This window comes from Canis aureus, chromosome 2 (genome assembly GCF_053574225.1).
Source record: "Canis aureus isolate CA01 chromosome 2, VMU_Caureus_v.1.0, whole genome shotgun sequence".
Lineage (NCBI taxonomy): Eukaryota > Metazoa > Chordata > Mammalia > Carnivora > Canidae > Canis > Canis aureus.
This window is the reverse complement of record NC_135612.1, coordinates 20,485,800-20,510,615: the sequence shown is the minus strand read 5'-3', so window position 1 is coordinate 20,510,615 and position 24,816 is coordinate 20,485,800. Positions and strand designations below refer to the sequence as shown.

Sequence of the window (24,816 nt, the reverse complement as noted above, 5' to 3'; positions counted from 1 at the left end):
TGACTGGAAGTAAAAATATTTTTTATTGGGGCACCTGGGTGGTGTAGTCAATTGAGGCTCAGACTCTTGGTTTCATCTCAGGTCTGATCCCACGGTCTTGAGATCAAGCTTCACCTCTGGCTCCCAGCTCAACGTGGAGTCAGCTTAAGATGTTCTCTCCCTCACACTCTGCCCCTCTGCCTTGTGCTTGTGCTCTCTCTCCCCCTAAAATAAATAGATTTAAAAAACATAAAATAAAAATACTTTTATTGGGTATCTACTAAATATATCAGACTTCATCATTTATCCTAATGATAATCCTTATAAGTAGTTTTATTTTAGAACATGACTCTTAAATGGTGCTTAATATATGCAGGCATTACATTAGCAGAGGGGGATAAAAGTTTGAGAATACAGATGACAAAACAGAGGACAATAATCACACTACTAATAAGTAGGAGACAGGGTCTGCAACTACATCTATAAGAATCCAAAGAAATATTCACACAAAATCTTCCTACTAACTTTAATTGTTGCCAAAAGAAAAAATAAAATCCACAACTATCCCATAACTTTGCTGAATTTTCTCACAAGTATAATTTTCATGATTTTTTTTTGCGTGAGACAATTATAAATTATGAGCCTATAAAGCTTTGATTCTCCACTAAATACTATGTTGGGAATGTAATAATTGGATTCTCTTTCCTCCCTTGACTATTCAAAGACCAGCTAGCTGTTCTGGTGTTGAAAATTATTCTTTGTTGGCCAAACTTTTCTGTGTATAACTTCAATTATGTATTCATTCAAAGTTATTATGGTTTAACCACACTGGATTTTATATCACTATATTAGTTATAGAAGGCAACGTCATTCTGTATGTAAAGTATTTGAGTTACTACAGAGCACAATACAGAAAGAGGAAAAACATTTTTTTTTTACTTTTGCCAATTTTCTTGGCACCCAGTTTAAATACGAGAAGGTCAAATTATGTTGGAGTCCCTCTATCTCCAGTAAAATATATTTTATGAAAGCAATCTCTATGTTTAGATCACATTATCTACTTTATATACACACAAACGTACATAAATATCTCCTAAATAACCAGAAAATAGATGTATTTGTGTAAAAAGAAATAACATATAAGAGAGAAAAAAAGATCTTGAATTGTACTCTTGAATCTATTAAAAATTTGCTGCATTACCTTAAACAAGAAAAGTCTCTGAGTCTGTTTCCATTTTTTATGAGATAAAGATAGCATTAACTTCCACCTATGTGAAAATGTGAGGTGTCTACCTTAAAAATAAGCCCAAATATTAAGAAACCTACCATGCCACTTTAGAAAGAGCACCATATGACAGTTCAGTTTATATTGGTCTTCTAGTTGAGTTAGACACAGCTGAGGAGGTAAAGGAGCAAAGAAGAGGCCAAGGCAGAAAATGCTCTTTCCAGATTTTTCTACACCTCATTCAACAATCATGGGAAGGTTATTTAGTTTCTCTCTGTCCAGGTATGTCCTTCTGTAGTATCAGGGAACTACAAGAAATAAATAAATAAATTAATTAATTAATTAATTAATTAATTAATTCTTTTTTTTCTTTCTTCCTTCTTTCCTTCCTTGAGATCCTTTCTTCCTTCTTTTCTTTTTCTTTAAATTCTCCTAAGCCTGGAAAAATGAACCACCTTGAAAAGCTCCAAATAATCTCATCAGTAATTTTACAATAATTAAAATCAGGTAATAAAGTCTTTCTTTCTTTCTTTCTTTTACATTTCATTGGCAATAAAGCTTTGGCCTAGAGGAAACAAAATCAACTCAACTCAATGAGAAATTTTAAAAATCAAATTGGCCATTTTATATTGGAACAATAAATTTCGACACAGTTAATTTGCTGACTTATATGTGAGGTTTGCATTTATTTATTCCCTTCTTCTACTCTACTTTTCTAAAGCCAGACCTTCCACAAATGGCAGATGCCTCTGTTACTTGTGCCTCCAGCCTTGACCACTTCCATGTACACATTGACCTGATTAACAACTGCCAGCATCTCTTTACCTGAGGGCTTTCCTGACCAGTAAGGCCTGTTCTTTTTTTGCTTGTAGCAGATTGGAAATGTCTAAGAATTAATGGCCCTCCTGTGTAGCCCTCATACGATGCTGTGCAAACACCTGAGCCCCCTCTGAGGCATGGGTTCTATACATTACCCAGAGTTCTCTAGTGGATTAAGGGCCCTGTTGCCCCCACACGCTTTCCAAATGCCTTCCTTTCCCTGCCCCGCTTCCCCACTAGGCTATTTTCTGCGACCTGCCAAATAAACTATTTAAACATGAGTCTGTGTGTCAGGGTGTGTGAGTCTGTGTGTCATCTTTCATCCAAAAGGATGAAGATCTTACGGTTTTGTGGTGCCAGAGGTCACCAGGAGCTTCTCAATATGACCCACTGCCTTGATATACATTTCAAGCATTGCTCCCAAACTCTTATTTTTAAAGTGCAAATATGATTGGATAGCTTCTCTATTTTTTTTCAGGTTGAAATTCAAACTTCTTTGCATGATATAAAATATCTATGGAAATCTAATACTTGACTAATCTTCCAGACTATCCCCCTTTTTTGTCCTATGGTGGGAGTAGAGTAGACACCAGGGAAACAATATTTAGTGGGCGTGGACTATACTAGCACTTGTACTAGTTGCACTATATGTGTTATATAGTCATAGCACAAACCTACAAGGACAAAATTTACCATTTTACAGGTGAGGAAATTGCCAGCGAAATAATTGACTGAACATAGTCACTCTGCCTCTGACCATCTAACTTTTATTCAAGTCTAAACCCCTTCCATTCTGTGGCCTCCTCACTCAGGGTCACCAAATATCCTAATTTACCTGGGACACTGCCTGTTTGTTCCTGTTGACCCAGAGCAATTATGAAAAGCACCGCTTTTCACTTTCAAAAGTATCATCCTGGTTTTGTGGGTGAATTATATGGCCCCTCTGGCCATACTCTAAATCCATCATGTGATCATCTGTTTCTGGAATGCACTATACTCATGATTCCATTTCTTGCCATGTGCTGTTCCTTCTGCCTAAAATGTCCTTTCCTTCCCTTTTCTCCTGGAAAAATGATGTCCAGGGCTCAGGACTCTGCTCTTCTTTGTTGTCTTTGGGATATCTTTCCATTCTTCTAGCTACAAAAAAGGGGTTTGGTATGCTCCTCTGTGCTCCTCATATCCCATGTTTACTGTTATTACATTATAATTTTTTGAGTATTTGTCAGTCTTCTCTACCAGCCTGTGAATTTCTTAATATTTGGGCTGTACCTTCATTATTTCTGTATATCCACAGTGCCTATAATTTCCCATGGCTGGGCAGACGCTTATTAAATATTTGTTGAATTATTGGATAAATGACATAATAAAATTTGAAAAACCTAGCCATCTCCAGAAATTATGATAAAAAGTAGAAATGGGCTCTTTCAAAAGGAGCAGGTTTATACTAGCTAGCTCTGATTTACTTTACCTGGAAGCTGCTTAATTCTGAGCAATTGTTTAGACAGCCTCTGATCTGGCATCAGCATTCCTACCCAGGCTATCCTATGTCTATCATGTGCCTCAGGCTCCATTTGAGTATTTTCCTGTCCTCTCTTCTGGTTAGGAGTCAACCTGTCTGGGTTAGAATTTTGGCTCCACCATTTCCTAGCTATGTGAAGCCCTCAAATTTCTTTCCCAAAAGGAAAGGTGCCTCGGTGTTAATGGGTGCTGCCTAAGAAAGAAAAGGAGGACGGTCATTTAGAAAGCCTGAGATGATACACCAGATTTATGTCCAATATACACTGACTCTGCAGGCTCCAATGTAAAAGGCCACACTGATTCTTTCTGTATCGAAACTCATGACCAGTAGGCTATTCTCTAGGATTCTCTCATCCTCTACTCTAGCCAAATGAATTACATGCTTGTTAAGAAACATTTATGTTGGTTCCTAAATTTTTCTACCATTTATACTTGTTATTAGAATTACACAATTTTAATTAAATACCACATAAACTGATAAATAGGAGTGTGAAAATGGCAGGTGTTTGTTATGAAATCTAAGGAGGTTGTTTTAGAAAGACTTAATAAAGGTAAATCTCTGTAAAAAGTGCCATCCAAGTAGGCTTATATTTTTTAAGTGTCTGTGTTTTTTAATTGATGTATAGTTGACATACAATGTTATATTAATTTCAGGTGTAAAACACAGTGATTTGACAATCTCTATATTATACAAGTTCACAATGATAAATGTAGTTACCATCTGTCACCATACAACGTTATCACGATATTATTGTCTATGTTTCCTATGCTGTGTTTCTATCCTTATGACTTACTTATTTTATAACTGGAAGTTTGTACCCCTTAGTTCCCCTCACCTAAACGCTAAAGTAGGTTTATTAAGAGACACAACTGTAAAACATTTGCAAGGGGACAACGTAAAAAGCCAGAAGAATCTGCACTAAGGTCAGTTCCCCCTGTCTTTAGATCCTTGCTCCAAGGAAAATCCCATACATATAAAGTATGACCTATGTGGTAACGAGCAAAAGACAGTATGGAACTCCAGTTGGCAAATTCATAATCAAAGACAAGTCCTTGGCTAAGAACAAAAATATTATTCTATATATATCTACTTATTATAAACAAAAAAGAACTTTTAGAGTTATATAAGCAGTCTGTTAAAGATCCTTTGTCTTAACTACCTTTTTGATTTACCAACTATAATCTGATGACCTTGATTACACTGCAGTAACCAATAACCCTCAAGTCTCCGTGAATAACGCAACAAACTTTACTTCTTGCTCCTCCTGAGTTTGCAGGTCCTGGAAACCTGTCCTCCACGGATGACTGTCTGAAGCACTTACCATATGAAACATGTACTCTCCTAGGCCAACAGAAAAAGAGAAAACACCAAGTGGTGCACTTCTCTTCTGCACATTAGCCAAAACAAGCCACATAATCACATCTAAATTCAAGGATGTGGAAAAGCATAATGCTCTCATGTGCCAGAAGGGGAGGAGAGCTGGAAATACAGGTGAGCAGCAGGGATGTCCACTACATGAGCTTCCTACGGTACCTAGCACACGAAATAGGAGAGCCTCTGCTTGATTACATGAAGGATTTTGAGGCAGAGAAAAAGATAGTTTTTTCTTTAAATAATTAAAATAAATATTTAAAATTGATAGCTTAGTGATTATATTTTCAAGGCCATTCTTTATTTCTGAGAACTCATAACCAATTAAAGTAATTCTAGAGAAGACTTTTAAATAATACTTAAGTCATGAGCCCCCAAAGTTTAATTCAGTCCACATAATTTATTCTGTCATCAAAATGTAAAATATATTCCCCTAATCATGCATTCTGCTTTTATATCTAAAAAGTAAAGAATATTAATACATTAAAAACCTCATACTCCAAAAAATCCATATATCAGTCGACTGCCAATATGGTGGAATCATTAAAAGACCTAAGATGCAGAAAGTTCAATTTAAAAATATTTTGAATTTCAAAAATGATTTTAAAAATCATGCAATAATAATCCTTAACATTTTTCATTTTCTTCTTCCTTCTTCTTCTTCTTCTTCTTCTTCTTCTTCTTCTTCTTCTTCTTCTTCTTCTTCTTCTCCCTCTCCTCTTTTTTTTTGCATTATTATTTCATTTTTATTTCATTTTATAGCTACATTTTCAATGGCAATTTTCAGGGCAGCTGCATTTAGTGTAGATACTGTATTTTTTTTCATTTTAAAATACACTATATCACAGAAATATATCTAACTCTTTTTAACTTTTTAATTTTAATTACAGTACAGATAACATACAGTGTTATATTAGTTTCTGGTGTACATTGTAGTGGATCAACAGTTCTCTACATTACTCTGTGCTGATCATGATAAGTACTCTTTTATTTACCCCCAATTCAGTACAGTTTTTTTTTTAAGATTTTATTTATTTATTCATGAAAGACACAGAGAGAGAGAGAGGCAGAGACACAGGCAGAGGGAGAAGCAGGCTCCATGCAGGGAGTCTGATGTGGGACTCGATCCCAGGACTCCAGGATCACGCCCTGGGCCAAAGGCAGGGCTAAACTGCTAAGCCACCCAGGGATCCCCTTCAATAGTTTTTATTGCATCTTTAAAATATTACAAATAAGTCTGAAAAAACTCATCTGGCATCTTGCTGTTTCTGTAGCTAGAAAGCTTAGATCTTATTCATCAGCCTGAAGAACTGTTCCTTTTTCAGAAACATAGGTACCACCCCCAAATTTTCTGATATCCTTATTTTTAACTCTTGTGGCTTCCTAGATCAAAGTAGCTGAGTCTGATACAAGTTCAGTATCACTTCCTTCAAGAGTTAACTCATCTTTCTGGGTTTGAACAAGCAACACCTGGCCTCATCTGAACCCTGCAGATACATTTTTCACCCAAGAAATTTGGATTTCAACAAGAGAATTATTCTCCTGAATAACATCATTGATGGGGAAGTGAGCACACACAGATCACATCTTGTAATGGAAGCGCAGTGTAACACCCTTGATCGTGTTCTGCACTTGACTACAACTAGTGCGAACAATAGCCAATTCCTTTCCCCACCATTTGTCAACTCGGAGTGTCTTCTTTTTCTTTCCAAGGAGATTGAGTTCTACGTTGATGTGATTAAAATCCCTTCATAGGGTCCCTCTGGGGCCCTTCACATTAACAGCAAGTCCCTTAAGAGTGATGTTGGCATTTTCTGGAATGTCAACAGTCTGATTGCCAAGAATGGTCTTCATTCTCACAGTAGGTGGGGCAAAAACAATAAATGTACTCTTAATCCCCTTCACCTATTTCACCCATCCCTACACCCACTTCCCCTCTTATAACCACCAGTTTGTTCTCTATAGTTGAGTCTGTTTCTTAGTTTCTCTCTCTCTCTATCCCTTTGTCTATTTGTTTTGTTTCTTAAATTCCATGTATTGAGTGAAATCATAGGATATTTGTCTCTCTCTGACTGACTTCTTTCACTTAGCATTATACTCTCTAGCTCCATCCATGTTGTTGCAAATGGCAGGATTTCATTCTTTTTTATCGCTGAATTATATATATATAGTTTGGCTATTATAAGTAAAGCTGAAATGAACATAGGGGTGCATGTATGCTTTTGAGTTAGTGGGTTTGTATTCTTTGGGTAAATACCCAATAGCAGGATTACTGGATTATAGGGTAGTTCTATTTTTAATTTTTTGAGGAACCTCTATACTGTTTTCCACAGTGGCTGTACCAGTTCACATTCCTGCTGGCAGTGCATCAGGGGTTCCTTTCCCTCCACATCCTTGCCAAGCCTTGTTGTTATGTGTGTTGTTGATTTCAGCCATTCTAACAGTCATGAGGTGATATCTAATTGTAGTTTTGATTTGCATTTTCCTAATGATGAGTGATGTTGAACATCTTTTCATGTGTCTGTTTGCCATCTGGATGTCTTTTTTGAGAAATGCCTGTTAATGTCTTCTGCTTATTTTTTAATTGGATTTTTTTGTTTTTTAGGTGTTGAGTTTTATTAGTTCTCTATAAATCTTGGATACTAACCCTTTATTAAATATATTATTTGCAAATACCTTCTCCCATTCAGTATGTTGTCTTTTAGTTTTGTCACTTGTTTCTTTGCTCTCCAGAAGCTTTTTATTTTGATGTAGTCCTAATAGTTTATTTTTGCTTTTATTTCCCTTGTTTGAGGAGACATATCTAGAAAAATGTTTCTATTGTTGATGTCAGAGAAATTACTGCCTGTGCTGTCTTCTAGGATTTTTACCATTTCAGGTCTCACATTTAGGTTTCTAGCCCATTTTGAGTTCATTTGTGTCTATGGTGAATGAAAATGGTCAAGTTTTCCCAGCATCATTTTTTGAAGAGACTGTTTTTTTTTTTCTCATTGCATATTCTTATCTCTTTTGTTGAAGATTAATTGACCATATAATCATGGGTTTCTGGGTTTTCTATCCTGTTCCATTGATCTCTGTGTCTATTTTTGTGCTAATACCGTACTGCTTTGATTACTACAGTTTGTACTATAACTTGAAATCTGGAATTGTGATGCTTCTATCTGTTTTTCTTTTTCAAGATTGTTTAGACTGTTCATGGTGTTTTGTGGTTCCATACAAAAATTTTAAGATTATTTTTTCTAGTTTTATGAAAAATGCTGTTGATATTTTGATAGGAATTGCATTAATCTGTAGTTTACTTTGAGTAGTATACATATTTTAACAATATTTGTTCTTCCAATCCATGAATGTGGAATATCTTTCCATGTGTTTGTGTCATCTTTGATTTCTTTCAACAATGTCTTACAGTTTTCAGAGTACAGGTGTTTCATCTCCTTGGGCAAGTTTATTGCCAAGTATTTTATTATTTGGGGGGCATGTATATGAGATTGCTTTCTTAATTTTTCTTTCTGCTGCTTCATTATTTGTGAATAGAGATACAATTGATTTTTGTACATTGATTTTGTATCTTGTGACTTATTAAACTCATTTATCAGTTCCAGGAGTTTTTTGATGGAGTCTTTAGAGTTTTCTATATATAATATTATGTCATCTGCAGATAGTTAAAGTTTTACTTCTTCCTTACCTATTTGGATGCCTTTTATTCCTTTTTCTTATCTGGTTGCTGTGGCTAAGCCTTAACAGTACTATGTTGAATAAAAGTAGTGAGTGAATATCCTTGTTTTGTTCCTGATCTTAGGGGGAAAGCTCTCAGTTTTTCAACATTGAAAATGATGTTTGCTGTGTGTTTTCCATATACGGCTTTATTTTTTGTCCAATCTAAGTATTGCTACCCTGACTTTCTTCCATACCCATGTGCTTGATAAATGCACTCCCAGCCCTTCACTTTCAATCTGCCTGTCTTTAGGTGTGAAATGAGTCCCTTGCAGGCAGCATATGGATGGATCTTGTTTTTAATCCATTCTATCACCCTATTCTTTTGATTGAAGCATTTAGCACATTTACATTCAAAGTAATTACTGATAGGTATGTTTTAATTGCCATTTTGTTACTTGTTTTGTGGTTGTTTTCTCATGATGAGTTGGCTTTCTTTAGTGATATACTTGGATCCCTTTTTTTTCTTTTTTGCATTTCTGCTACCGGTTGTTGATTTGCGGTTACCATTCAATCTGTATAGAACATCTGCATGTAGTAGTTTAAATTGATGGTCACTTAAGTTTGAACCCATTCTTTACTCCTCTCCTCTCCCTGCTTTGAGAATATGGTGCCACACACTTTACATCCTTTTACTTTATGAGTCCCTTAACAGCTTTAGTCCAACAAATGGCTTACTAGAGGGCTAGGCAATGAGGAGGGGGTGTCATTTGTTGTCCATTTTATTCTCAATATAATCCTTGCTTACCTGATGGATGGCTTATTAAAAACAGTAATACCTTCAAATTTTTATTTTTGTCTTTAGAAAGAATAGTAAATTATGCTTTTATTTAACTTCTAAAATTTTCGTGACTAATTGGTATGCTTTCCAATCTGTCTATAATATTTTTTGAGTCACTAGTGAAAACTTATATAAACAAACTATTATAGTATAAAAAGAAATGAGTTCTATTTAAAATACTAAAGACAGATCATCCACTTTTTCTTTTCCTTTAGTCTAAGCAGCAACCAAGTGAAGCATGTAGGGATGGGGAGGGAGAAGCTATGGTTGGAAAGAGCTTCCCTGATAATTCAGGTAACCCTCCCACCAGCACACCCTCACCGCCAGCTAAGGATCTGTGTGCAGGAGGGAAGTCACAGCACTTGGGGAGAATTCTGCTCAACTATTTACTAAGTTTACCATTACCTGGAACAAATTTCCTAACACTTAACCTCATCTCTTCTTGCGATAATTTCTCTCCTAGTGTTACCCTGAAGGTTAAATAAGATAATAACCATAAAGAGCCTTAATGCTGTATTTACATACAAACTGGATTGAAACTTCATATTGAGGTCAGTATAACAAGTTACCATCAAGATCTTTAAAAATAATAATCAGCAATTAAATTCAATACTTAAAATAGCAAGGACACCTACGCACATGTCTACTACTTAATTTCCATCAAGTTGATCTTTTTTCTTATCCTTTTTGCTTATTTTCCTCAAAATTTAAGAAAAGGTGTTTACAAATAGCCACTACCCATTGGTAGGTAATAAAATAAATGCAGTGGGTTCTAACTAGCATTTTTAAATTAAATAAATACCACAAATGTGAAACAAAACACGTCACATGATTTCTCAGCAAGAACTGTTTACATTGCAACAAACGTACATAAATTATATTTCTTACTGTATATTTTTTAAAGTTTGTAAAATATTACTCTAGAACAAGGCCAAATGAAATCTGGTACACTTCCTACTATTAAGTAGATCTCCTTTCATTTCATCATTTCTTTAATTAAGAATAAAATATAAAGGTTTTAGCCATCTATCAAGCCAAGTTTTTTTGTTAGCAACTCTTATATCATTAAATACTGTTTAGAATGATTCTTACATAGCTAGTATCTCAAGTAAAGCAAGTGTACACGAGGTAGAACAAGAAGTTGCCTGCAGTACACCCCAAGTTACAGCTGCTGAGAGAAAGTTCAGTGGTTTTCCACACGCAGTGCCCCAGCACTGGAGCAGACGGTGGATCCATTTAGATTTACACTCCTCAAAGGAGGGACTTGTCTCACTGACATGGCTTTAAAATATCTATATCCCATCAAGGACAGAATGTAGTACAAGAGGAGAGAAAACAACTTGTCACCATGAGGCGCAGAGACTTGATGCGTGGCAAAGTGAGTCCTGAGGCAAACCTTTCTGATCGTGCCTTCCCATCTGGAACAGGGCACCAACCCAGGGTTCACACACTGGGCCAGCAGAGAAACACTGTCCTGAAAGACATGTAAGTAGAGACAGATCACAGAATCATCATCTGACCTTTATAGATCATTTACATTGTTGTTCAATCCTACATAATTCTCATTCCAGGATTTAGTCATGGAATCAAAAAATGCCATTTTTTTGTAACAAGGAATCAAAAAATGCCATTTTTGTAACAAATCTCCCTCTACTCGGGAAATGGCTCAACTCATCCTGTGCTGATTAAATCAAACTTCTGACACCTAATCCGGCCTAACTGAGATTAGCAGTCCCCTTTCAAATCCTGCCTCAGTGAGGCTAATGTCTGCGGGGCTGTGCTCCCCATCCAGAGCACCATCCAGCGCTCCTATGAAGGTGCCACCCGACAAGAAGCCTTTCTGGTTCATCACTGCACCACAGGATGCCATGAAGGAACTCATAGGCTGTGACAAATCTAATACCCTATTACTTGCATTTTTTTGTACTGGGATTTCATTTGGTGACATCACTGGATACAACTGAACTTGAAATCTGTGTGACATTTTTGCAGGTGTTGCTTTTCACCAAAAAAAAAGGTTATTTTACATAGTTTAGCCACAGTGCAGTGCTTTGGGTCTAGAACTAAACCTCGGGAAATCTAATGAGGTTGAAAAGAAAAGTGAAAGTTAACGGCCACGGCTTTAACAAAGGCTCGTCTTCCCTCAGGCTGTAAGGAGTCAGTAACTGAGTTCAGTAACTGAAAATTAAATTAGAAGAAAATGCCACCTCTGCAGCTACTGCTACCTTTAGCATTAACGGTAATATAGAGCAGGGTGGGGGTCGGGGGTTCTGCTGAATAGAGCCATCGGGAAACTCTCAGAGCCTCCAAATGGTATGGAAATCTGCTCTTACACCGTGTTACAGGATTCCTCTGGGTTGTGTTTTGCTGTCTCTGTCTTCCTTTTCCCTCGTGCCCACATTCTTGTAGTCTGTTTCCTCTTCTCTTCCTTCCATCCTTTTTTTTTTCTCCTGTTACTCTGACTTAATGTCCACTTTCCCCCCTCCCCTACTTCCTCACTTCTTTTCTCAACAATTTGGTTCTTTTTCCTCTCCGCCCATATTTATGTCTATGCAAGACTAATCCAACCAATGTCAAGGTTCCTGTGTTGTGCCCTGCTCAGAATCCGAGAGAAAACAGCTCAGGATTCTTCAGTGCTGGGAAAGCATGAGGCTTTTGATTTTATCTGGTCATATCAAATGAACAGGAACCACTTTCTGGGGATGGTATTATCGGGTTAAGTGATAAGGGTGGGCAGGAAGGACTTGTGGGCAGTGGCCTATATTTTTTTAAAAAGGCAGGGGCGGGAGCAAAGAAAGGAAAACAAATTAGACCGTATCAGGATCCCTCCTATTCTTCGAATAAGCATCTCTAAAAAACAATCAAGCAAGGTTGTCAATTTGGCCAAAAATCAGCGATGCTTTAGTATAATAAGATAGTACCGCCACTCCTTTACTTCTAAACAAATTACTAAAAAATCTAACTATATTATACAGCAATAAAGAAATAAAGGCTATTTTATCATAATTTGATTATGCTACAAAGCACTGTGCATAGCAATTCGTGGATCTAATTTTAGTTGTAATAATCTCTTGCCCTGTTATGTAAATGGGAAAAGACTTTCTACAGGCTTGAGATAGAGATAAGCTTCGGATCGAAAGCATGCAAAAGCCATGGTTCAATTACTCTAAAGTGATCTGCATCATATGTTACAGTACATCTTTCTGCCTTTGCACAAAAGCTAGTATCTGCTGCAAATTAACCATCCTTTTCTAAATGCCTACAGATGCCCTCTGAGAGTTTACGGATTCAAATTAAACCCAAGTCCCACAACTACAAAATAATAGGGGGCATTTAAAAATTAAAAATACTTTCTCCTTTCATGACTTTCCCTCATTTTTGCCCTTACTTTTCAGTAAGCTTTGCCCTTTGCTTATGTGTTCAACCTGACAGCAAGTATACAACAGTTCTCACTTCTAGCTCTGTGGGCCCAACCATTCTGCAAAAGGGTGAACCACCAGAACTATTCCAATTCCACCTGTCTCTGCAGGCCGAAAAATTCAAGTTCTGGTCCCTGAGCGGACCTCACCCTGACCCAACTTCACATCTCAGAATGCAAGAATCTCGAGAGAAAGGAGGAGAACACTGTACCCATCCTTATTTGCCAGGGCTCTTCATGTGCTCTTTGAAATGAAATTTATAATAATCCAAAATTTAGCTCCCCCAGGAGGGGCAGGTCCTGAGGGACGGCTGGAACCACCCACAGGCTTTCCCCTTCACTGACCCTTCTCTTTCATCTCCTCAGGTTGTGGCTTTATTGGCTCTTACTGCAGACTGTTTGCACACTACTGAAGACATGGTGTGGACCATTGTCAACCCTTCTCCCATGGCTCTGCCATGGTGATGTAGGCATTAGACACCCTGGGGGAGGACTCTCCTTGGTCCTACTTGAGTCAGACACTCTTTTCCCATGGGCCCTCCCCCAACCATGATGGGGAAAACTGTTTTGTAACTAGTGGTGCTCACTAAGACTGATCCAAGCAGGATTATAACACACGTCCACTATGCATGGGCTGTGGCTTTCTCAGTTTGCCTGAAGGCTGCAAGACAAGAAAAACAATGAAAGGATAGATGGTGATGTTTGATGCCAAGCACGTCTTTTTCAACCTTTTTCTGTTCAATTTAAAAATTACTGCTATTTCCAAAATAATCACTTTATTCTGGGATTCGATACCTATATTGTTGTCACAGGGGGGCAAATATTTGTGTGCGTGTGTTATGTAACATTTTCAATACTAACTTTCATTGTTCAAGAGATTAAATATTTCTAGAGAGTAGCCAGGCTGGCTCATAAAGCCTACTGTTGATTAAATTAGAACTGTTGGGATGCCTGGATAGCTCAGCGGTTGAGTGTCTGCCTTTGGCTCAAGGCATGATCCTGGGGTCCCGGGATCGGGTCCCACATTCGGGCTCCCTGCATGGAGCCTGCTTCTCCCTCTGCCTGTGTCTCTGCCTCCCTCTCGGTGTTTCTCATGAATAAATAAATAAAATATTTTAAATTAAAAAATAAAAAATAATTAAAACTGTTATATCTAGGGGCGTCTAGGTGGCTCAGTGGTTGAGCACCATACAGGAGCCTGCTTCTCCCTCTGCCTGTGTCTCTGCCTGTCTCTCTCTCTCTCGTGAATAAATAAAATCTTTTTTTTTTTTTTAAAGAAGAACTGTTTTAGCTAAGCAACACAGGATAGAATACAGAATGCCCATTACAGAGGTTTTGTACTGTTTTACTTTTTGAATTTATAGATGTTATGTCTAGGTTCTCTCATCACCCAGACTATGTCACTCACTTTACTCTCACCTCAAAACAAGCAATAATTTTCAATAGCAGATGTTTGCTAAATTCTCTTTGCTATTCTTTTCTCTCTTTATATATTAGAGTTAATCACAAAACTGAAATCCAAAACATAGGATGCTACATAAGTTTTTGGAATATGAAAAAGAAGATATTACTTCAACCCAAATTGCATGCATTTGTTTTCTTCTATCCCCCTCAGAAGTTTTATTGCACTTTTTCAAATTTTTTTTCTGCATAGCTCTTTAAATACATCGTCATGACAAGGAGTGTTGTCAGATAAGGGAGAATGAGCTTTAATTCAAGACTTTATTAGGTCACCTACTGGCATTGGCTCAGTCATTTAATGTTTCTCGGACCCAGCTTCTTCACCTAGGCCATAATATAATATGTGGAGATGCCTGGTAAACTGTAAAGTAACCTACGAAAATAAGGTAAAAATAATGTACTCTATCAATCAAGACTCAACCAGAGAAACAGAATCAGTATATATGTTTTAAAATGTATTTTATATTTTGCATATATTTTTATATAATTATACATAAACACACATACTTTATATAAATATATGTACAGAATGTGTGTGTGTGTGTGTGGACTTATCACAGGAAACTCCTGGCTAAGCAGTCTCTGCAAGGCTTTCTCTCACCAAATGCTAGAACCCAAAGTGCACAGAGAGGCAGGAGCGAAGGTTACCAAGAGGCTGAGATCCAACAAGTATAGACTAAAACATCCATCCTTGTTGCCCCTGACCTTGGTGACGAGGGTAATCTGAAGAATCAGGGGCTCTAACCATGGAGCCAAACACATGCTGGCTTGGGAATCAGAGAAACTGAAGGAAGATCAGGGAAAGGGAAGGCATTTGTAGGCCGAGCTGCTGCTGCCTTCCAACAAGGCAAACAGAACTATCTTACAATTTTCCTCTCTCTTGGCCACCTGGAGTCTCTGCTCCTCAAGGAGAGCCCAGCCCTTTTTGAAAGACTTCTACTAGATTAAGTCAGTACTACCCTTTGATTAACTCAAAACAACTGATTTGGAGCTTTACATCTGGAAAGTCCTTCAACATTGCACCCAGACTCTAGTATTTGATAGGATACCCAGTAGAAGGTGTGTACAGGCTGCTGCCTTTCTTGCGCTCTCCATCTCTTGTGAGAAAATCTTCCTTAAAGCCCACATGAACCAGAAGCAAACTAAAAAGGTAATTCTGGAGAAGGGAGTTCAGTGAAGATGACACATCACAGAGCCATTCTACAATCAATAAAAGTGATCTCTATCCTAGGAGACAAATATAAGTAGCCTACTCTACAAATGCCAAAGATGACCCAAAGAGTCATTCTCTGCTCTTGTTTTTCCCTCCTCTTCCTGCTCACCCCTCGACCCAATCCCATGCACCCATTCTTCCTGATAAACAGCGTAGCTCTGTGGCTAATTGGTCCCAGGTGGAATGAGTACCCATTGAGGGGGCCTTGCTCTTCTCCTTCCGGCTCCCAACTCGTCCTGAGCTCTACATCATTAAAAATGTAGTCACTCAGTCATGGCCTAGTTGTGAACATAAAACATCGCCACATCACTACATTTTGCTTTCATTTTGGACAAAGTATGTTTTTCCTCTTCCTTTAGGAGTCAGCCTGGGCCCTCCGCCTATGTTCTTGCAGTGCCTTTCTCACCTTAGGCTTGGCTTTGAGGAACAGGTTAAATGTGTATTTTTAAACGAATTCACTTCCACTGTTTCTTTCTTCACTCTTCTGAATTGTAAGGAGTATACAGGTCAAAGCACAGTAAGGATGGGGCTATTTGGGGAATTTGTTTTCAGTGCAGTCACAAAATAAATTCCTTAACTAGACCTTCGGGTGTATCTTGATAATTCATGGTTACTAGTGAAAGAAACTTTTGACACTATAGGTTCCCAGGATCCTGACTAAAGTGAAGTTAGATTTATTGTCCATTATATCCCTAGTACTAAGGGTACTATTCTCACAAACTATAGCTTCAAGCCTTTGCCAAATAGCTCCCAAACCTGTACCTGAGGAGACAACAGAGGCTTCATTCAATATTTCCACATCGAGTCACCCCTTTTGCCAACCCTAGCATTATGTTGCTTCTACTTTCCATAAGGAGTTCTTGTTTTGTCCACTGTAGCAAAACCTCTGCCACACAGCCCTGTCCTAGTATCTTGGGGCTCCATCCTGTTGCTCCAATTATCTTCTTGGTTCTCTGCTTCAATCTTGGCACCTATGAAGCTAGTACTTGGATGTATCCCTCACACCAGTCCTCACTCGGAGGTCATCAGCAACCTCCGAGTGCCAGTTGCTATGACTGGATGTCCACTACTTATGGGTAGATCTCCTGGAAGAAGCCTTCGCTCCATCAGCCTGCATCACTTCTCTTTGCCACCAGGAGTCATAAAACAGCCCTTGTCCTCTCCCTCCCTCAACATCCTATTCTAGTCACTTGCTGGCATATACATTTCTCGCCTACTTGTGGGTCAGCCTCAGGCTGACTGCACAACTGTCCCAAATGCAGCTGAATAACTACTGCCAGAACCTCTCTTGTGAGCTTACCCTAAGGCTGTTTGGGTTCTCAGTCCCTACCAGGGAGGTCCATTTTACCACTGATCAACTGTTGTGGTTGGTAATTCTGAACATTTGATTTTTTTCATAGAGATGCAAAAGTCATGCAAAAGCCAAAGCATATCAAGAATAAATTTCACAAATCACACTGTTTCTGTGTTGACAAAATAATTAGACACAGAGCCCATGAAAGTCTGAATGAAGCAATTATTGGTGTTGATTAGGATCAACAAGATTTAGAGTTAATATAGAAAGGGACTTCTTTCTCCTTCTTTCCTTGCTTTTCTTTTCCTTCTTTCTTTCTCATTCTGAAACATATAGTTTTGAGACAGGAATTGTGCTAGCCATAGAGGATACAAGATGGATTTGTGTATTATAATATATCGGCCCTTTGAGTTTTTATATCATAGAGATTGAGACAAATGAAAAACAAAAGATTACAGCTCATGATGAGAGTCTACAGAAATTAAGGTGCTTGATTTTATCTAAAAATATTAGGAAAGGCATTTTAAGGAAATGAACTTGAGTTGACTCTTTGAAGAATGATTAGGATGAATTCAGCAGACAGATAAGAAAAGGGCTTTCTTTTGGAATAGAATGGCAGAGACACAGGTAAGTGGGGTATCTTTATAGAAGTGCAGGGAGCTCCATGTTGCTGGTATCTCGGATTGGTGCAGGAGCAGTTGTAAAGCAATGAGTCTGAAAAAGTAGAAAGGTCTAAACTCATGAGGACTTTGTAAGTCGTGCTACGAAGTCAAGATTTTATCCTGCAGCAGATGAGGAGTTACTGGTGGATTTTTAATCAGTGGAGTGACATGAATTTGTCTTATACTGAAGGGGAGGCTATACGAAAGAGGGGAAGGGGAACAGTTAAGAAATTTCTAGAAAAGTTCAAAGTTCTGAAAATCTAAAATAAGGAAACAGCAAGGCAAGTGGAACAGACATGGAGAACTTCTTCAAGGATGAAGGCTCTGTCATTTCTGTAGAAAGTGGGAAAACTCAGAAGTCATTTTCGTTCCCAAGATTCTTACGGCTGAGGCTATAGTGCCTGCATTAGAGCTCAACTTTACCCTCTACCCAATGCTACTTCCGTGCCCTTCCTTCCACTGATGTTGATTTGAAGCAGAATCTGCATCCCAGAACCCAATCTGTAGCAGAGAATGAGTCAAGAAGGGGTGGAAGCAACTAAACTTAGAGGCCAATTAGATATGGAGTTGAGGGAAATGAAAGAACCTCAGAGAACTCCAAGAGTTCAAGTTGGTGCTGGATAGAATATGGTAAAGCCAACTTAAGTGATTATATCCAAAGATGATAAGACAATAGGTCTGCTCAAAAGATCACGTGCGACATTTGTGTAAAAATTATTCACTATACATTTGGCTAGCAGAGCATGGGTGAGAATAGGACTAGAGAGAAAACCTTTAATGTCAATAAAACACAAGCAGTAGCTATAGATGCAGATGATTATGAGAAGAATATCTTGAATAAGGTAAGAAAATGAAGGGAAACAGATTTCTAAGCAGCTCTGAATTCTTCAGTCATTCCAGCTGCAATCTCAGTCCCTAAGTAACTATGTAATAATAGCCATTATTGTCCACTTTTTCTTGATATTCTTTCTAATTTGATATGACTGTCTTTGCTGGTATGTGAAGTTGTTAAAGGAAGGAGCTGATTTTATTTATCTTTTCAGCCCAAAATATCTTACATGAAATAGGGGCTAATATTGAATGGATATGGCACAAATATTAAAATGGAGCAAGACCCAACTGAAAGTTGGAGCCTTCAATGCCCTCTAGGCTAAAGATGGTTGCTCTGAAGACTTGCAGGCCTGTGCAACACCCACTTCACTGCTTAATCTGTTTTAGCATTTCTTATATCGAAATATCAGGTAATAGTAGAATTTTGTGCCAAATTTCTGCTTAAGGTCTAATGACTGCCTTTACTTTATGCTGGCTCTTTAGAAAGTCTTCTTTTCATTTTGTATGTGTCTTCCATTTCAAAGTCATCAGCATACAGTAGTCCCAAATGGCTCTCTCAACAACTTTTAAGGATCCTCACAGCCAGAAGAACCTCTCAGAGGATCAGAAGCACAGCTAATACCAGCTTATTACATCCTTACACATGAATAAAACAAGCTAGACCTATTATACAGCTGTTTTCTCACCATTAGTGACTGGGAACTGATCTAAAAAAAATATGTAAACTTAACCATCCACCTTATCTTTCTCTTGGCAGCTGAATTAGTCAAGTTTAGTAACTATACCATACTCTTGCCCCAAACACCCTTACAATTCCAGGACTACACAGTGGGTAAAATTAGAATATAGTCAATCCACAGTATCCCTGACAAGTACTGGACCTGAGCAATTCAATGTCTAGACTAGTTGTTTCAGTCAGGAGATTAACTGGCTTATCTCAACCCCAAGGGCAACTTTTGGCTCACATCCAGGAAGTCAGCAGTTTTCAGGTTAGACCCTGACTGATCAAGCCATCAGCTGTTTGCCTAATCCCAGCATCATAGAATTACAGAACAAGACTTTTCCACACAGTTTTGGGTCTGAGCTGGCTATTTCTTTAAGGTTTAGTATGCTATGTTAATAATTTTTCCCCCAGCTGGAAATTTCATAAAAATGGCACATTCTTTGGCAATACTAAAATAATTCTTTACCTAGAAAGAAAAAAGTATATACAAATAAATTAATGTTAAACTGTTATAAATATCAATAATATTAGCAATACTAGTGTGCTAATAATTTTATATTAATAAAAATTGATATAAATATTAATATGTAACAATTTATATATAATATCTTCTGGATATGAACTTAAGGAGCACTGCTTCCAAAATTTAACTTATTCTAAAAAAACTAAAATATTCTCCAAAACATTTAGAGCATTTTTTTCAAGTTCATTTTCCTTTCTTAAATGGGCCATGGTGATTATTAAAAATCCTGAGCCCTCTCAGTGCTGAGGACCAGTATGATGCAACGGAATAAGTGTGAGAAAAAGAGTTTAAATTCAGACTCAACGGAAGTTGGGCAAACCAATGATCCCCCTCTGGGCTTTAGTTTTCTCCTTACAAAAGATGGTGTAGTCAGTGAGGATGTCCCAGAGAGGAGTCCTCAGCTGCTACCCTCCAGTTCTAAACATTCTATTGTCAGGGGACCACAGCCTAGGGCAGAGGTAGTTAAAGAGGGTGTCAGAGAAAGTGTGAGTAAATGAAGACTAAGATGGGCATACTTTATAATGTCATTGTTGCAGGTGTTGAAAAATCAAAATTTCCAGGAAAAAAATTAAAATTCTCACTTTTACTTCTTTTATTTTCATTGGGCCAAAAACATCTATATGTTTGTAAATATCAAGAGACACTTTTTTTTTTAAAGATTTTATTTATCCATTCATGAGAGACACAGAGAGAGAGAGAGAGGCAGAGACACAGGCAGAGGGAGAAGCAGGGTCCATGCAGGGTGACATGGGACTCAATCTCAGGACTTCAGGATCATGCCCCGGGCCGAAGGCAGAGCTAAACCGCTGGGCCACTGGGGCTGCCCCAAGAGATACTTTTTAAATATGCATTTAACCTGAGTGTTTTGTGTTCTATAAACAAAGCTATTAAATCAAAAGATCAGTGCTGAATAAAATTGCTACTATGATGATTATTAATTATAGTTAATACATTTGACCCTTAATCTCTGCCAGGTATTGTGCTAAGAGTTTACTTCAATTATTTTGTTTAATGCGGCTGATAAACATTACTTCATTAACGCTACCTGTGTTAGCTATTATTTATATCCCTATTTTATAGGAAGAAAAAAGAATTTGGAATTCAGAAGGGCTAAATAACTTGCCCAAAGTTACTCAGTAACAAACGTGAAATTGAAGCCCAAGTCTGTCCAGCTCCAGAATATAGGTTCTTAACCATGACATTTAATATTACTGATACTCAATATTACTAAATTCAAAAATTTATAAAATTTTATACAATGGTTCTTTTTAAAAACAAAACAAAATGAAACCTATAAGACATTCATTAGATTGTAATGCTATTTTATGGGACTTTTATTGAGACTGGCTAAGGGGCTTTATGGACTCAAAAACTGGAAACTGACTACTGCAATTAGTTGTTCAGAATAAAAGCCAGGCTTGAAAGTCCTTCTTTGCATTGAATTTCAAATGTTCCACTTTGAATGAAACAGATGTTGAACTTTAGATTAGTTCAATCTGCATTAGATTTATCCTGTGCACACAGTAAGATAGTACTAACATGGGCACTTACGCTACTTTCTCTTTAGGGACACCTTTCCCCAGACCAGCTTCATCTGCAATTTAAAAGAGGTCTTTTCAAAGAAACAGAGGATTTTACTTAAAAGCACAAGAATTAGTCTAGTGGGTCTGAACCATGGTCCATCCAATATTCCCTCTCTTCTAGGAGCATACAGGGGCATATCATGTGATGGTGGTCTTCTATCATGTGAAACTCAAAAGGTTAGGGATACACCCGGAGACTTCTTGATATTTTTCTGACATGTGTGAATTTAGATTAACCTTTCTAGAAGCCTATATTTTAGGTTTTCATGACATAAAATTTCCATGTATCCACTACCTTTTGAGTAAACGAACATAGGAAACATCTTGGATTTGTGGATTCCAGCCTCTCTAACATGAGTTCAACTGACCCCTATTCTCCTTTAAGGCTTGTCAGGCCCACCACAGGTTTATCAAAGATTCGATTATTTACTGAACTCCTATTCTCTGTTAAAAGGGAAGTTAGCAAGTGTTAGCTGTTAAAGACAGATGAACACCAAAATGAGACTTTCTTCTTGATAAAATCAGAAGGATGGAGTAGGAATTTTAAAAAGGATTAGCTTTGGAAGTCAGCAGCTATTGGAAGTGTTTTATGTAGGGTGCAGCGCCTCTCCAAATGACTGAGCATAGTGTGGAAGAGTATATCAACAGGCTGGTGTGCCCCTAAATCCCCAAAGAAATCAATCTAATTGTCCAAGTACATTAAACCATCTTTGCTAATTGGAAAATACAAATCACAATTCTGTTTGTTCTCTGAGCATAAAAGAGAGACATTGATATACAAGTAGAAAATGAGAACATACCACTAAGCCCCAAAACTTGGGCATCTTCTCAAAATAATTTAATTAATTGAATAATAGTTTAAATAATAGTTTAAATAATTAAACTACAACCAGGAAAGAAGGTGTACAGGTTTTACTTTTATCAGTCTTAAACTTATCTGGCTCAAGCTTTAAGAGGTTCCACCTGTTTCCCACATGTTTGGATTCAGTGTACAACCTATATTCACTCTGTATCCTTTATGACTTCACGAGCTTCAGCCATATAATCTCTTAGCCTTTGCCTCTCCAGTCTGTAGAAACACTTCTCTAGTCTCTCCTCATTTCTTTGTTCTTCTCGTAACAAAAATTTAAATTTCATAACCAAATTTAAATTTGGTCATTTAAAAATTTTCATGTTGAATATATTTTCTTAGTAGGTTCTAGCTAGTGTTGGGAATACAAAGAAGTCCAGACTGAACTGAGTTCCTTCCCTCAATCTACAGATCACTAAGAGGTATTGCATTGGTTCCTCCCAAAGAACCCAACTCTTGAGTTTTGTTAAAGTCCCCTCCAGAACTTTCTGTTTTTAGGCTCTGTCTCACCTCTATGTTTACCACCTAGGGCTTGAAGCAAATACCAAAAACAATCCTATGACGATAAAGTTTCTAACACTGCACGATGGTATTGAGAAGGAGGCTGTGAATTTTCATTTGTGCAGGCACACAGCTCTAGGGATCATTTTTGGATGGATATCTCAACACTTGAGCAAGAATATTCCCAGACTACTCTTCAGAATGCAGCAGCATCTTCCCATGTATATCTACCCACCTTTTCTGCACTGCCCTTCTACAAACCTCTTCAAATACACCATTTTCCATTAATATTTAATTATTATAAAGATACATTAATCTCTTCTTTTGCCAGCCCAATTATATAATACAACCCACTATGAAGCTATATAGTATTTAAATATGTTCAATTATTTATAATATAGTTTGTTACATTTTGCTCATGTTAACTTTTTATATTGTTAACATCTTGATGTGACTGTTCCTCAAACACTGTCACCTTCTTTTGGGGCATGCACCTGGACTCCATTCCTGATCTCGTCTTGCAGTTAGATGTAACCATGTTGGTGGAGTTCTAGCCAGTGAATTGTGATTGGTGGATTGCCCTTCCAGATAAGTCCCATGGAAATCTTTCTGGTACTTTCTTCCATGTTTTCTTCATTATTCTGGATTTATATAAATGAGCACGACATCCTCAGAAGTCATATCTTGAAGATGGAGGAGCCCAAGAGATGAAAGTCACCTGGAAACCTAGCCTATCAACAGAAAAACCTTTTTTTACTTACATGAGTGAGAAATAAATGTTTTTTGTGTATAAACCATCATATGCTTATAACACATTACATATTTTATATGAGTTATAGATTGTCTTTTGGCATAATTAAAAGTTTTGTTCAGTTTGAGTAAATATTTAATAGAAATAAGTATTATGATAAAATAATGTAATTAGCATTTATTGCGGCTCTCCTGGCAGTCATTGGCAATGACCTACCAGTGATTCCTCTAGGCACTGCACATAGCCTAGCATGTTTAGTTCCCTCACTATCCTTTTAGTTAGACATAACCAGTGAACTCTCCAGGATAAGCAAACCAAGGATCAGCAGAGTTAAGTTACCTAAAATTACTGAATGGCAGAGCTGAGATCCACACCTGTCTGTCTGGCACCCAGCCTATATTCTTCCCACTATACCATGATCTTTTTCCCCAAGGTTTTTTTTTTTTTTTTTCCTTTCATCACCTAAGGCCCCTAATTATGCCATGTCCTTAAAATGAAAAGATGCAATAAAGTATTACTTGAGTCATGACCACAAAAAAAAGAAGAAGAAGAAAATAAAGCAACTTAATAAAATAAGAGTTTACAGCTATGCTTGATTTTCCACCAGTCAGTACAACAATTTGAGGAAAACCACAATAACCAATTCCATGATGGAGTCCTCAGAATTAGTAAATCATTGATATGAGTATTATAAAAGTTATTAACAATCCAAAAAGTATGTAACATCCTAGAAAAGAATAAAAGATGGATTAGAGCATTGATTGTTCACTATATCCATCATGATCTTGCTAAGAATAAATAAAAGTGATTGCTACGGTAACACTTGTATTTTTATGACATATCTGCAACATCACAAAACCTCTTCTGGTCTCCACAGGGATTCTCTTGAGTTTCTCTTGGAAGGGTATAACACATTTCTGCTGGCTAGCAAAAATCAGTTTGAAGTTGTGACTTTTAACATTTGTTACAGCTTTGATGCAATGAGTTGTCCAAACAACTCATTATTCTTAGTGATCTGGAATAATCATTTTATATTCAAATACAAATGTAGAAGGAATTTAACTCTGTTTTCATTTGAAAGTCTTTCCATTTCTTCTCTCAGTTCTCCAGGAATGCATACATACCTACTTTACCCACCAGAGCTCTTTGTGGCTTAGGAAACAATGCTAAAATCTCTTTTCTTTTCTTTTCTTTTCTTTTCTTTTCTTTTCTTTTCTTTTCTTTTCTTTTCTTTTCTTTTCTTTCTTTTCTTTTCTTTTCTTTTCTTTTCTTTTCTTTCTTTTCTTTCTTTTCTTTCTTTTTTTTTAAAGGATTAGTTTTCAAAGAACAGTCCTCATTTAACTACTTGTCTTTTTTTTCCTCCTCAACTCTAGAATAGAAATAATCATAGCAGAAAGGGCCTAAATTTTCTACTGTACTACTGTAAGCCCAGTTGACTTTTCCTGTGCAAAGTAAATATTTTGTTTGGGGCATCTAAAATCTTGCAACTCTCATCCTGAAAATTACACGAAAATGAAAAACCTTAATCAGTAGTAGCAAGTAGGGGTTGCTAAAAGTACTGAAATATAAGTACTAAAATATTTGGCCATTCCAGGCC

At 37.2% G+C, this 24,816-nt stretch overlaps 1 long non-coding RNA gene and 1 pseudogene across 4 annotated transcripts; both read right to left on the bottom strand.

The window, feature by feature from the left end:
• LOC144294070 (uncharacterized) lies at window positions 1-24,023 on the bottom strand. 4 transcript variants are annotated; one of them, XR_013361468.1, is made up of 6 exons: window positions 23,559-24,023; window positions 22,944-23,199; window positions 13,414-13,487; window positions 10,756-10,882; window positions 1,306-1,512; window positions 1-204 (listed from the first exon to the last, which is right to left on the bottom strand). It is a non-coding gene; the product is annotated as an uncharacterized LOC144294070 (long non-coding RNA). The 4 variants fall into 4 exon arrangements; XR_013361478.1 differs by having other exon boundaries at window positions 10,805-10,882; XR_013361472.1 differs by having other exon boundaries at window positions 23,804-24,023.
• On the bottom strand, window positions 5,845-7,852 carry LOC144290163 (large ribosomal subunit protein uL6 pseudogene; annotated as a pseudogene).
• Window positions 24,024-24,816: the final 793 nt, after the last annotated feature.